This window comes from Palaemon carinicauda, chromosome 26, assembly GCF_036898095.1.
Source record: "Palaemon carinicauda isolate YSFRI2023 chromosome 26, ASM3689809v2, whole genome shotgun sequence".
In the NCBI taxonomy this organism is placed as follows: domain Eukaryota; kingdom Metazoa; phylum Arthropoda; class Malacostraca; order Decapoda; family Palaemonidae; genus Palaemon; species Palaemon carinicauda.
This window is the reverse complement of record NC_090750.1, coordinates 60,301,913-60,308,402: the sequence shown is the minus strand read 5'-3', so window position 1 is coordinate 60,308,402 and position 6,490 is coordinate 60,301,913.

Here is a 6,490-nt window from a genome sequence, read left to right as displayed (position 1 = left end):
AAAGAAAACTCAGAAATTTTTAAACAGATTTTATTGTAGAAGATTGAATGCCAAACATGAGACAGGTTTCATTATAATCAGTTTTTTATACATTTGAAATACAAAGTCAATGACACAACTATCGAATTCATGAAACCTCATTTTCTGACAGCTTCAAACGCCTTAGATACAAAGAAAATTTAACGTTTGTGATGCAACATATTCACGATTCGACCAGGAGAGACTTTTAGGGGAGTCCCACTTCATCCAATATAATACGATGGATGACAAAATCTCCGTTTTCTTTGTTAACTAGACATCATCCGTTTTCTCTTATTAACAGACGATTCGTTTGAAGCTCAGTTTCTGAGGTTACATACTTCATGGTCGTGTGATTATGTAAGTAGTGCTTTGTCTAATAGAATGATAAAATTATTAATAAAAAAAAAGAAAGAAAAAGGAAAGCCCACCAAGGCCAACCCCTTTCCCACCTAGTAACGAGAAACTTAATGCAAAGTATTCTACTGAGGAAGCAATGTTACTAGGCCCTTGAATGCTTTCCTTTTCCTCTTTTTTTTTTTCTTTTTATTGATAATTTTACAAACAATGATATCTGGATTGTAATTCAAAGACTTCAGGGATGGTTAGGAGCTCTCCTGAAGTTAAATGGTAAGACATTTATATAATTATTTACATTACTAAAAGGCAGATTCCAGCAATTATATTTATACACTTAGACAAGAAAACAATAATTAATTCTTCTAGAATGGAAAACAAAATTCAAAATTTTAAAAGCAAAAGAGTCATTTCCAAGCCTTTTGTGTAATTTCAGAAAGATCCATTACTACAGACACCTGAAGCTCACTCAAAAGCAGACAAGATTCACAAATGCCAAGGTGCCTCCCTGTCTCGCCCCATTTAATGCACACGATTGAGTCAGGTAAAAGAGAAGAGCCGTGCAAGACTACTGCCCTGACCATCCTTGCTACTCCTCCCAGCAGACAGTCAGATCGGACCGAAGTACGCATTCGCCTTACACGTGGACACCTGAATCACCTTAGCTGTGTAATAAAGTTTTCAAATGCAAACCCTAGATAAGGAATGCTAAAAGAGAGTTTAACCTGAAACACTTTATAATGCTAACACAACCATTTCTTTAAATGATAAACATATAAAAATGGTTTTAGTTTCACATGCAAGCAGTTTTATGAAACGTATGATTCTAGTTGAATATTTGCCGACAGCTTGAGGTAGACCAAGTATCAATTCAAAGTAGATATAACTCCTAATAATATACATAGGCCTAAATACCCCCAAACCAAACAATTCTCCTAGAAATATTAGTGTGTCTTATACACCTATACAATTAAATGGTGAGCCTCACTTGATGCTATCCTCAATTTAACCATCTTGAGTTTATAACTCCATACTACAGTATACTCTCCTCGTCATAATAAGACCTTTAGATACTATCATTATGTAATCATTTAGAATAAATTCATCTTATGATATCCTACTATACTGTCCTCTTCTCATAATCCCTTACTATACAATCACGAGCATATACCCCTTTCACCCTCAAGGGACATACCGGTACGTTCTTGCAAAACACTGTTATTTACATATTTTTGCATATTTTTGATAACTTTATGAGAAACTTCAGGCATTTTCCAAAAGAATAGACCAACCTACCTCTCTATACAGATAATTTAAGGCTGTTAGAGCAATTTAAAAATACATATATATATATATATATATACATATACATATACTGTACATATATATATATATATATATATGTGTGTGTGTATATATATATGTGTATATATATATATATATACATATACATATACTGTACATATATATATATATATATATACATATATATATACATATATATATACATATATATATATATATATATACATATATATATATATATACATATACATATATATATATATATATATGTATGTATATATATATATATATATGTATATATATATATATGTATATATATATATATATATATATATATATATATATATGCATATATATATATATATATATACATATATATATATATATATATACATATATATATATATATATATAGCAAAATGTGCTCGAAATTTAACCTTACCTTGGGGGTAAAAGGGATACTATTCTTTTCCTAAGGTATCCTCAACCAATAATCAAAGGAGATGATTCTTCATTATTCATTATGTATTCAACGCAGGTCCTGTGTAACATATCGGTACTCGTTATGGTAAAAATAGCAATGAACAAGCTATTTTAGTAACCGAAATAATTCTATACTTTCTGGATTTTGTCCTTAACAGACATTACATTAACCAAACATTGAATGAAGTTTAAAATGCCTTTTATAAAGTTATGAAAATGAGCTCATACGCAAAAGACCAAGTACGATATTCTAGTGAAAATCGGCACAAGATGAACAGAGATTAATCAAAATGAGTACGATATTCTGAAAACTGGCACAACAGGAATTGATATTAACTAAAATGAGTAAGACATTCTCTACTGAAAACTGGCACAAGATGAACTGATATTAATTAAAATGAATACGATATTCTCCACTGAAAACCGGCACAAAATGAATTGATATTAATTAAAAAGAGTACGATATTCTCCAGTGAAAACTGGCACAAGATGAACTGATGTTAATTAAAATGAATACGATATTCTCTACTAAAAACTGGCACAAGATGAACTGATATTCATTAAAATGAGTACGATATTCTCCACTGAAAACTGGCACAAGATGAACTGATATTGATTAAAAGGAGTACGATATTCTCTACTGAAAAAAACACAAGATAAACAGATATTTTTTAGAATATTTAATTTTAGTATTACTCGGAACACGAATGTCTCTGAGCTACTAAATACCTTTCAATGGTAAGGTAGTTGAAAAAAAAGCAAAAATATATCTTTAGATTATTAAATACTTATCTATTATACCCAGCAGTTCTCCCATATAACTACATTTTATAATGATGGATTCATTACGCATTTTAATTCATAATAAAAAACTAGAATTGTTTTCGTAATAGAGAAACACAGGACCAGGAATTATAACTTCTATACAAGTTAATTATGATTATGAAAATACGAACTTATAAAGAGCGAAGCATCAAACTTAAATTTCTCTGAACAATAAGATAAATTATCTTCTATCATTTATATCTCGGTGACTATAAAGACTGAAATTATCTTGGATAGTTCAGCAAATAACAATTAATATTTCAGAACTCTAAAATGAAGAAAAGAATTTGCTCTTTAAAGATTTTTTTGTTTATTCAATTCACATAAAAAACTAAACTTTAAAGTTAAATATACGATTATCTCAGAAAACCTATGATATTCAGCTTTATACTAGAGCTTGGAGTGATTTATTCACACTAATACATTTTTTAAGATCATAATACGAGCTATTTTGAAAACTTGAAATACCAAATTTTTTTTATATGTTCTGTTTACTGAAGCTGAGGATTCTACACTCTTAGAAAAGACTTTTTATCAAGAAACTCGAGTTTGGAGCTTGCTAATGGGCTGACTAACTGGGTATTGTACTTGGTAGGGGATATTTTTCAACTTTTCACAAAGTTAAATTAAATTTATTCTACATGAAAAACCTGCTTATCTTAATTAATATTCATCTACATGAGAATGCTGTAACTAAAATTCTTTCAGCCTGCCTGCCTTTAAGGAAACACTGGCGCAAAAAAAAAAAAAAAAAAAAAAAAAAAAAAAAAAAAAAAAAAAAAAATCTACCCTTATCCACCTTGGGACATGGTCTATTGAATGACCTAACTGCTCTATAAGAATCTCACACCAATCATTCAATATTAGCACAGCACTCTCTCATTCCTTACAGTGAAATTTCTAACACTTTCTTAGCACAAAGTCCCAACATTCAGTATTTACAAATTCTCATCACAATTATGGTAAACTAGACAATAAGGATGCAAATTTACTATACCGATGTGAGATTAATAACTATCTTAAAACGTAATATTTCCTTTAAAAAAATTTATTATTAACAATAAGGAATCTTTAAAAAATAAATGATTCGACATGGAGTCTGGTTTAAGGGAGGGAGAGAGAGAGAGAGAGAGAGAGAGAGAGAGAGAGAGAGAGAGAGAGAGAGAGAGAGAGAGAGAGAGATAGTTATCCTATTTCACTGCACCGCGAAACAAGAAGGTAACACTAAGGTAGTTTGGTTATGCAATATCCAATTGTCCAGAATTCATTTTCATTACCTTTACAGCTCCATCAAACCTTTTTAATCTAATCTTATATTTCTTTATTTAATAATCAAACTACTCCAGCCTTATGGTATCCTCGAATGGTGTGGGAACAACTAGGGCTTATACTGAAATTTCTTACAAGGTCAGTGGTGGGTACTTTGTTTTAGGCAAGATTTAAATCTTAAGAGAAATCGAAGGATATAACCTTTCATATTGTACTTTTGACATTCTAAATTGTACTCTCTTTCGATATGACAATTTGTAAATTTCTCATTTCATTAGTTTCTTTTATCATAATTATTCATTACAAATGATGAGTAAGGCTTGTCATTACTTTGAATCCTATCCATGTTCTGAGTGTGACTTATTTTAATCGTTACAGTTCTAGTTAACTTTCACAGGAGTTTCAAATAGGATAAATTAATATCAGTTATCTAATTAATTAAAAGAGACTGGTCAAAATGCCAGACAATCTAAGAAACGAACAAAAGTTAAATTGGCTGCACAAACAAACAAAAAAATGTCATCTATAAATCTGCCCCACGACTCGGAGTAATAATAATTTAATCAACTTATAATTTCTATTTTTACTCATATGGATAGTTAAGGAATAAAATCAAGAAGTTGAGGGGATTATGCATTATATATGTTTAGGGCATTAACAACCTTTTGGAAGATGATAATCCAATTTCAGAAGGTCCTCACCTTACAAACTTGAATTGGTTGCAAGAAGCTGTTCGTATGTTGAATTGTTTGTGAGTCCAATTTTTTTTTTTTTTTTTTTTTTAATTTGGCATAGGAAAGGCCTATCCTGAATTTCATGCCTATGTTATCCAGCTACTTAAGTCAACAAATAGTCGGGTTTCATATGAAATAGGTACTAGGTTATTACAAATATTGCTTTGCTTACTGTATTGAATATAGTTTTATTACCGTATTTCTTTATCTTATCTTTGTTATTTTCAGTTTGAAATGTGTTTGCATCTCCAAATGTTTGTAATTCGAATGTTTGTAAGTCGAGTACCTTCTGTATTACTAACTTTGATGATGTAAAATAAGTCTCTCAAGATTAATTTTCCTCAAGGAAGGATACTGTTTAAAGACATGAATATTTCTGCACATCAGTATTGCATTAACCAAAAAAAAGCTACCTAGAAATCAATGCATCTTTAAAACACTGGCCATGAATTTACGCAAAAAAGAAAGGAAATGGAACATTTATAGGCCACCCTAGTCCAATATGAAAGGAAATTAAAAAAAAAATCTTTGCCAAAAATCCTGGAAACTTCTAACTTGAAACATAAACCTGACGAGATTTTTTGTCATCGATTTATAAACCTATTTATACCAAATCAGTTTTTACCCATTTTAAATAACACTAACACACATCTGATTCAAAAACTTATTACACAATATATCTAAGAATGATTAAAGCGTTATTCATCCCTCCTTTATGTCGTGGGCACAAACGAGACGAGACAAGAGACAAAATGGAGTTTATGAACCGAGCTGTGCACCTTTTCAGAGAGCCCAGTTATCACGCCATAATAGAAAGCTCTGAAATGCAAGACTTCAAAATGACCCTATTACCAAATTCCTTGAAACACTTACGTTAATGACACTTATTATTATTCTTAAACATTTTAACTATACTTGAACGAAGTTATATGAGAGATTTGGAAAAAAAAGTTAACATCGATTACACATTAACTTCAAAACATCATAAACATATCTGGAGCACATTGAATCACAATCCTATTACATTAGACAGAATTTCCACTACTTACATTACACAGTTCATAATCAATTTGATATTTTTGTCATTGACACAAGTGTATAAAACTTTGCTAGAAATGAGAATAGTACCAAAACCTGTACATATGGCATTATAACCTCCTACATTGCAATCTTCTTAAACATTCTGAATCATTTGATTGAAATAAGATCATTTATGTCAAATTCTAAATTCTGATAATCTAATACAAACTTTACATATTTGAGACTTTTGAGCAAGTTAATAATGGCATAATATAGCCATAATTGTTCATGACTTTAGCTGTCAGGATAAAACCTCCACTAACGAGAAAGCTAAATCAATAAGCAGACTAAAATCCAATATGTTTACCAATACAGGTTGTCGGCTTTTGACAAGTACAATATATTCAAGCAAACACATTGAGCTACTGCTCTCAAGACACCAGTAAAAGAATGAACCAGTTCTGTACATGGGGTATAAA